The sequence below is a fragment of the Giraffa tippelskirchi genome, chromosome 5, assembly GCF_054371585.1.
Source record: "Giraffa tippelskirchi isolate mGirTip1 chromosome 5, T2T-mGirTip1v1.2.pri, whole genome shotgun sequence".
Taxonomy (NCBI): domain Eukaryota; kingdom Metazoa; phylum Chordata; class Mammalia; order Artiodactyla; family Giraffidae; genus Giraffa; species Giraffa tippelskirchi.
In genome coordinates, this window is record NC_137279.1 from 53,319,899 (window position 1) to 53,329,720 (window position 9,822).

The following is a 9,822-nucleotide window of genomic DNA, read 5'->3' on the forward strand; positions in this document are numbered from 1 at the left end:
ATCCTGGAGAGCTGTACCTCATGTTGGAGACCAACTTACTACCCTCACTGTCTGGTTGCTGTTGATGCTTTTATTAGGTTGTGGTTAATTAGAGTTGAATGTGACTCATAGATGAGCAGATATGGAGGATGGAATCAGAAAAGAAGGGAGAGGGAAGTCAAGCTGATCACTGACTCAGTGGACATGAGTTTGAGCAAGTTCCAGGAGTTGGTGTTGGACAGGGAAGCCAGGCACGCTGCATTCCATGGGGTTGCAAAGAGTAGGACACGACTGAGCAACTGAGCTGATACATATATATATGTACACACACACACACACACACACACACACACACACACACATATGGACTATTAGCCATAAAAAGGAATGAAATAATGTCAACATGGGTGGAGCTCAAGATTATCATACTAAGTGAATATATATATGAAACTGAATCATTTTGCTGTACATGTTAAACATTGTAAATCAACTATACTTCTATAAAAACTTTTTTTTTAGAAGTATTATTAACATCATCATTACCCTTGAAGATATCAGAACACTGGGCTTGTCTAGTTATTTTGTCGTGACAGCCTAGGATCAGTAACACTGGATACAATCTCATTTTTTCTCATTCTGTTTCAAGAGAGGCAAAGAGCAGTCTAATTAGGATACTTTATAAGTGTATTGCCAATAGTGTAAACCAGTGACACATAACCAAGTCAGTGATAATGCCACCATTATCAAAAAAGAAAAATTTAATATTTTTCACTGCTATGATTTAGGCTGTCAGGGGGTACTGTCAGGTCCATTGAGTTGGGTCTTTTAGTTGGAAAAAACTGGTATTTTGTACAGCAGTGATAATTACTTAAAATTTTTAATAAAAATTTAAAAATATTTTTACTATAAAAGCTGATTCATTATTTTTAAAAATATGTTATACTTTAATCACAGTTATTAGTAATTATAAATAAGTGAGAACATACTTGAATTTCTATAAGAATACATGAATTTCACTGACCTGGAATTGTGTAGTAATAGCCCATAATAATAATATTATACTTTATGACTAGAGAATTTCTCTAAGCACTTTTGCATATACTTCAAATACAAACACGCTGTATTATTCCAGTTTTACAAGTGACAATACTACTGTATAGAGTGATAAATCCAATCTGCTGGTAACAGACAAAACCGGTTTTTATCCTGATCCTTCCCTTTTCTCTACTCCAGTCACCCACTGTAGTACCTGACCTTGACCAAGCTCTGGAATCCTTCACAGTAGTAGAAACTGGAACTCCTGTTCTTAGCAATCATTCCTTCCTAGGGCCAAAAATGAATTCATATTTAAATTTTAAAGTTGCTTCAAATGTCTACCATTTATGCCTGGTCTCCTTGTCTCCAGACTAACAAACTTTACACAGAACTTGATGATGTTAGTAACACTATTTCTCAGATTTGCAATATTCTCTGAAATGATAAGGAAGAAAATATTAGGGATCTAGTTATCAATCACCTAAAATCAGTTCTCAAACTAAGGTTTTTTTCACCAGGTGGTTTTCAGCCAAAGTATGATCACACCTGCCAGTGATTTCTAGCACATCATGTTTTTCAAGGGTAAGAAAAACATGTTTCCACACTCAGTCCAATAGTCATAGAGGTAGGCTTATAGAACTTGAGAAATCTAATTACACACTTGTGGTAGATGAGGTTAAAATAGTCATTTTTTTTTAAGAATCTGGCTCAAAATTCACACTTGTTTAGAACATCTAGAAGGTTAACTGTGTCTGTAAGGACCATATACCTTAAACTTTCTCTATTCTCGGTTGTTGTTGTTTAATCAGTAAGTCGTATCCAACACTTTTGCAACCCTTTGGACAGTAGACCACCAGGCTTCTCTGTCCATGGGATTTCCCAGGCAAGAATACTGGAGTGGGTTGTCATTTTCTTCTTGAGGTGATCTTCCTGATCCAGGGATTGAATCCACATCTCCTGAATTGATAGGCAGATTCTTTACTACTGAGCCTAATGCACATTATAGCCCTTTGGTCAGTGTGAGCAACTTTTGTTTTAGAGTCACTTCACTCTCAGTAATTTGCAAGACTAGAATTTCATCTTTATATTCTCTTTCATTTTCCTTTATGCCAGGAAGAGAAGCAGAGATAAACACAGTTCCTGCAGTTAGAATATGTGGGTTAATATCCCAACTTGACCATTCACTAGCATAGGGGATATGAGGTTGTTGTATAGCCTTTCTGAGTTCAGGAAACTTGTCTGGAAAATATAGATAATAACATCTCTACCTCCCAGGCTGGTTGGGAAGATTAAAGGAGAAAGTAGATGTAAAGCTCTCAGCACAGTGTCCACATAGATATTTTTAAGGGTTGCTTGGTGGGTATAAGTTTTCTCATGTGCCCAGACTTTTGTAGAAAATTGTTTAATAAATATTCACTCCACACATGTGCCCTGGACTTCGGCATCTGCAGACATGGTTCCTCAGTCATTTATGGCTTTTCTCTTAACCCAGGAAATACTGCTTTGAACCATCTCAGGATTAGAGCCATCTTCCCTCTGAGATTCAGCTGTTCTATAAATGGATCACCTATCTGTTGGCTCCCAAACATCTTCTCAGGAGGATGTGATCAGGCCAATGAAGTGAGAAAGCAGCCACTGCTCCTCAAATGACAACCCACATGAGACTCCATCTTTTAATTACTAGGTAGTTTGCAGGTATAATTGCCCAGTAATTGCCTAAACCCCTGTAGCAACAAGGTGTGTTTACAAGTCATCAGCCATGCGTAAATGGTCCATTGATTCACATTGCTCCCAGCCTGTGATCACTTAGGTTTTGAAGATTCAAATGCCAGCTTCCTTGATAGTGGGATGAAAGTGCCTGATACCTTTATCTTTAGTGTCTCCTTGAAATTTGTTTCTTCCTCTGTCCTTTTTGCAGGGCATTCTGATAAAGGGATAAAGTCATTTATTTGTCCCTGTGCTCTGTAAACCTCAAGTAAGCTTTACTTTAGCAAGTGTGTAAAACAGTCCACTAACATACTGAGGTTTATTCATTCATTCCTCAGTAGTGTATTAATCAGAATAGACTGTAGCTAAACAGCTAAAGTGTTGAGTAGGTCATGTCTGCTGTATCTCTGTGACTTTAGCATGACTATATGCTTCAAGGAGATTTATTGGGATGTCTCATTAAGGCTAGACATAAGAAAGTCATTAAGTCAAGATTAATCAGATTGGAACATGTTAGAATTTTTCGCTTTTTTTGCAGTTAAGCATGACTGTGAGACTGTTTTTGATGGTGATTGTTTCTCGCATATGAGAGTCATTGACTCTGGGGGAATTAGAAGGTTGGTGTGCAGCTGAGTATTAGCAGCATATGGTCTTTGTGATCAAGTGAAGATTTGGGGGAAAATTAGTTGCATAATGTAGTGGAAGGTTCAGAGACAGATTTTGAATCTAGGCTATGCCATTTGCAACTTGCATGGCAACTTCCTTCCATGAATGAGACCCCAACTTCTCCAGAAGATGATGGGTTTGGAAAAAAATCAGTAACTTGCACAGAGTAGTATCTGTGAAGCTCCAGGCTTCATATCCTATAGATCCGGTTCTCTGTGTTCTTCAACAGGCCAGCTCTGCTTTCATCTATTTGGTATACTGTGCTCTCAAGTTAGATTATAATAATTATTATATTTTGATATGTATGTGAAAGTCGCTCAAAAAGTCCGACTCTTTGTGACCCCATGGACTATACAGTCCATGCAATTCTGCAGGCTAGAATACTGGAGTGGGTAGCCTTTTCCCTTCTCCAGGGGATCTTCTCAACCCAAGGATCAAACCTAGGTCTCCCGCATTGCAGGCAGCTTCTTTATCAGCTGAGCCACAAGGGAAGCCCAAGAATACTGGAGGGGGTAGCCTATCCCTTCTGCAATAGATCTTCCAAACTCAGGAATTGAACCAGATTCTTTACCAACTGAGCTATCAGGGAAGCCCATATTTTGATAAAGTATCTCTAAATTATGTCAGAATAGTGCCAGACTAGATGATCACACTGTCACTCAGGGTTGTTCTTACTTTCTTTGGAGCTTAAGGTTATATTCCAGGATGTGGATGTTTGTGAGGCCCAGAAAAAGGAGGAGGGGGGAGAGAGAGAGAGGAACTGAGAGCAAGAAAGGACTCTTAGTTTGCTCCCTGTGGGCACCTGAAGAGAAAGCAGTTTCATCCTGGCCTGGGTACAGCCCCATCAAGGTCTGTTTGGCCATACTGCATGCTCTGGCGATAGGAGGTCTTAAAGTTTAGCTTGCTGGTGCCCCACCTTGGTTCCTCTGTGTCAAGGTCAGGACCTGGAAAGAGTCCCCTGGGAGTAAGCCCAGACTCACACTTGTGCACCCGTGCAGCAGGGTAACAACTGGGTTCTCTAGGAAGCGGAGAGGCTGGAGGTGCCACAGGCTCACCTTGGCCCTAAGACAGCATCAGTTGCTCAGATATTATCTCTGAAGATCTCACCTCCCAGGGAGGGAGACAGAGGCATTTGAGAGCCTGACGTGTAACCTGAGTGTTCATCAGATACTGTTTCAATGACCTAAAGCGATTGGGTTTTAAGCTGATAGAGCTTCAAGCATCCCCTCCTCCACTGGTCAGTGAGCCTTCAGGAAAGAAACCCTTACAGCTGCAGACAAAATGGAGAGTTGTGTCTTGTGGTGGGTACCCTTGAGTCACGGTGTGAATGAAGTCTGTGCTCTCTCTGGAGTTAGAAAAGTGTTACCACATTTTGCTAGAGACCATCTTCTAGTGCCTGAAGGATGACATTCAGTTGTTTATACCTATCCTGTCCCTGTTTCCTCCCCTCCACATAAGAAGGCACTTCCTTTTGCTTGTTCTCACTCTGGTGTGTGTGTGCTCGGTCGTGTCCGACTCTTCATGCCCATGGACTGTAGCCCGCCAGGCTCCTCTGTCCATGGGATTTCCCAGGCAAGAATACTGGAGTGGGTTGCCATTGCCCTCTCCAGGGGATCTTCCAGACCCAGGGGTCGAACCCACGTCTCTTGTGTCACCTGCATTGGCAGACAGATTCTTTGCCACTAGCTCTGTGAGCGAGATCAACTCACAGTGTGTGTTTGGGGGGGGGGGATGCTACCCCAGGGTAATACCTCCCAAGATGGCCTTCCTTCTGCATGGATGTCATCCTGTGTGACTTAGGCACATGGACAGGCTTCTTGGGGACTGCGCTCACCCTGAGCACACAGCTCCTTTTCTTTTCCAAGCAAGAGCATGGACTAGACTGGACATGACGAGTCATTCACCTCCTTTCGGGACTTGATGTCCTGCCAAGAGCTGAAGAGAGCACCTCACAGACAGGTATCTTCAGCCTGCGTGCTGTTGGCTCCTTGCTCCCCTCCTGCCCCCAAGAACATGTCCTCACTTCCCTTCGTGCCAGCAAGGGCATGTTCATGTTCTTCGACACCAAGCTCCTCCCAGGTTGATGGGTTTGTAAACATTGAGTCCCAGCCAGAGCGTCTAAATGCTGAAGGAAACAGAGCGGTGAAAAGATGACCTCACGGGTCGTGGCTGCCAAGTGGAGATGCGAGACCTCACTGCTGGCAGCCAAGGAGGGATAAAGGGCAGGGGGAGCTTTTATAAAACAGTTTCGCAGACAAACAGCCGCCCCCTCGCCCCTGTGTGTGTCCCAACGAGTCAGGCTGTGGGTGGCCAGCCGAGATGGAAACCACACCTCAAGGGTTCAGACCTCCTCTCCAGGCTGGGTGACCCAGGAGGAAACCGGAAGCCCTTGCCTGTGCTAAGTGTTAATAATGGGGAAGAAACTGCACTGATTGACCAAATCGTGCTGCCTGGGCAAGTGAGGTTGCAAACCATTATAAACTGTGCTCACAGTTTTCTTCTGGTTATTCAAGGTAATCTAAAGCAGAGGTCCCCAACCTTTTTGATACCAGGGACCAGCTTTTTGGGAGACAGTTTTTCCACAGACGGGGGTAGGGGGTAGGGAATAGTTTGGGAATGATTCAAGTGCATTACCTTTACTGTGCACTTAATTTCTGTTATTATTACATCAGCTCCATCTAAGATCATCAGGCATTAGATTCCAGAGGTTGGGGGACCCCTGTCCTAAATAACTGACCCTAAAAAGAGTACAAGGAAGGTGAGTTACTGGTGTATGTGGCATATGGTTAAAAATAGACGGTAAAAGACCTTGACATGGAATCTACAAGGTAAGTTCAGTCGCTCAGTTGTGTCCGACTCTGCGACCTCATGGACTGCAGCACGCCAGGCCTCCCTGTCCATCAGCAACTCCCGGAGTTTACTCAAACTCATGTCCATTGAATCGGTGATGCCATCCAACCATCTCATCCTCTGTCATCCCCTTCTTCTCCTGTCTCCAATCTGTCCTAGCATCACGGTCTTTTCAAATCAGTCAGTTCTTTGCATCAGGTGGCCAAAGTATTGGAGTTTTAGCTTCAGCATCAGTCCTTCCAATGAATATTCAGGACTGATTTCCTTTAGGATGGACTGTTGGATCTCCTTGCAGTCCAAAGGACTCCCAAGAGTCTTCTCCAACACCACAGTTCAAAAGCATCAATTGTTCGGCACTCAGCTTTCTTTATAGTCCAACTCTCACATCCATACACGACTACTGGAAAAATCATAGCTTTGACTAGATGGACTTTGTTGGCAAAGTAATGTATCTGCTATTTAATAAGCTGTCTAGGTTGGTCATAACTTTTCTTCCAAGGAGCAAATATCTTTTAATTTCATGGCTGCAGTCACCATCTGCAGTGATTTTCGAGCCCCCAAAAATAAAGCCTGTCACTGTTGCTACAAATTGTCAGAATCTACAAATTGTCAGAGAAAGATTGAAAAGCTTGGTGGTGATGCCTTTATCAGAGTCTGCACAATCACAGGGAAATCACATTATACACTGCTAGGTGCATTATATTCTCAGGGTATTATACACTGGATGTGTTTGACACCATGTGCATTATAAGTTTGGTGCATCATATCCTACAGGCATTATGAGTTACATGCAATATACATTGCATACATTATATACCATGTGGCTTACAGACTAGGTATATTATACACTAGGTGCATAACCTCTGTCATAATGGGCAGAGGGCAGTAGGCAGGAAGAGGGAACAGGAGAGCAATGAGATTTGTACCTTCAAGTTACTCAGAATCCAGTTCCATAGAAGCAACTAATTTGTAACGACCAAGGAACCTTTCCATGCTGTGTGGGATGATTCTATCATACGTGATGAAAAGCCCAAGAAGTCTTCAGGGAGAACATGGAGGGCTAGGAGCTGGAATTTGAAGGCTGTCTGAGGTGTGCAAGGAAAGGCACACCTTGGACACAGTCAAAGATTTGGAATCACTTGGGACACTGCCTCATTAGCATGAGTACAATAAAACGAAATAAACCAAATGTCATCAGTATGTCCTACAAATGCACTGTTTTTCAGATAAAGATAAATCTGTTTTTCAGATTTTTTTTTTTTTTCAAAACATAGATATGAACTAGTGTGTACGTGGATCACTGAGGACTGCAGGAGGGACCTGGAATCTTGGGCTCAACTTCTAGGCAACCAGGCAGCACATCATCAGAATCAGGAGACTAAACCAGCCACAGCCAGAGGATTGCAAATCAGAAGTGACCATTAGGGTTTTTCCCAAAACTTGAAGTTACTTGAAACCACTTAATAAGTGAGATGAAGGTACAGATAGCCATAACACCCACTGGAAACAATATGCCTTGGAGCTATTAACCTGAATCGCTTCCAGTGTTTTTTCCTTTTTCTTTTTCTTTTTTTATGAAGTGCTACTTTTAAAGTAAATATTTCTGTAGCTGGAAAAAAAATCCTCTCCTGCATAGACTCAAACAGGGTGTATTTATTATTGTATTTACCTGATAGTGGAGGTGATAGAATTCCAGTTGAGCTATTTCAAATCCTCAAAGATGATGCTGTGAAAGTGCTGTACTCGATATGCCAGCAAATCTGGAAAACTCAGCAGTGGCCACAGGACTGGAAAAGGTCAGTTTTCGTTCCAATCCCAAAGAAAGGCAATGCCAAAGAATGCTCAAACTACTGCACAATTGCACTCATCTCACATGCTAGTAAAGTAATGCTCAAAATTCTCCAAGCCAAGCTTCAGCAATACGTGAACTGTGAACTTCCAGATGTTCAAACTGGTTTTAGAAAAGGCAGAGGAACCAGAGATCAAATTGCCAATATCCGCTGTATCATTGAAAAAGCAAGAGAGTTCTAGAAAAATATCTATTTCTGCTTTATTGACTATGCCAAAGCCTTTGACTGTGTGGATCACAATAAACTGTGGAAAATTCTGAAAGAGATGGAAATATCAGATCATTTGACCTGTCTCTTGAGAAACCTGTGTGCAGGTCAGGAAGCAACAGTTAGAACTGGACATGGAACAACAGACTGGTTCCAAATAGGAAAAGGAGTACGTCAAGGCTGTATATTGTCACCCTGCTTATTTAACTTCTATGCAGAGTACATCATGAGAAATGCTGGGCTGGAGGAAACACAAGATGGAATCCAGATTGCTGGGAGAAATATCAATAACCTCAGATATGCAGATGACACCACCCTTATGGCAGAAAATGAAGAAGAACTAAAGAGCCTCTTGATCAAAGTGAAAGAGGAGAGTGAAAAAGTTGGCTTAAAGCTCAACATTCAGAAAACTAAGATCATGGCATCTGGTCCCCTCACTTCATGGCAAATAGATGGTGAAACAGTGGAAACAGTGTCAGACTTTATTTTTTGGGGTTCCAAAATCACTGCTGATGGTGATTGCAGCCATGAAATTAAAAGACACTTACTCCTTGGAAGGAAGGTTATGGCCAACCTAGATAGCATATTTAAAAGCAGAGACATTACTTTGCCAACAAAAGTCCATCTAGTCAAGGCTATGGTTTTTCCAGTGGTCATGTATGGATGTGAGAGTTGGACGGTGAAGAAAGCTGAGCACCGCAGAATTGATGCTTTTGAACTGTGGTGTTGGAGAAGACTCTTGAGAGTCCCTTGGACTGCAAGGAGATTCAATCAATCCATACTAAAGGAGATCAACCCTGGGTGTTCGTTGGAAGGACTGATGTTGAAGCTGAAACTCCAGTACTTTGGCCACCTCATGCGAAGAGTTGACTCATTGGAAAAGACCCTAATGCTGGGTAGGATTGGGGGCAGGAGGAGAAGGGGACGACAGAGGATGAGATGGTTGGATGGCATCACCGGCTCGATGGACATGGGTTTGGGTAGACTCCGGGAGTTGGTGATGGACAGGGAGGCCTGACGTGCTGCAATTCATGGGGTCGCAAAGAGTCGGACACGACTGAGCCACTGAACTGAACTGAACAGAACCTGGTTTATAATGAAGGGAAGATGTTCACATTTGGGTTGTCTTATATATTAGTGACTGTATCTTGGGCTCTGCTTTCTAGTTAGAACCAGAGGGGAGTGTGTATTTGCTTGAGGGGCGGGGATTTCTCTTTCTAGTCCATGTGAAGTCCCAGGCTTTTCCCTGCACCCCCCACTGCCTCTTAAGAAGTTAACGCATGATTTAAAAGCTCATTTGTACAACTTTCCTTCCTTCCTTAACTGCATTTTCTTTCTGTATATTTGACTTCCCTGGGCCTCAAGCCCCGGTCATCCCCCAGCTGCATAACTAGGGCATCCTGCGTATACCTGGGAGCCCAGAATGGATGCAGAGTCTCTGCACCTCAAGTAGGGAAAGGGGATAGAAAGAGCCTCTGCCCTGGGAGGTGTGTGTGTGTGTGTGTGTGTGTGTGTGTTTCTGTAAGGA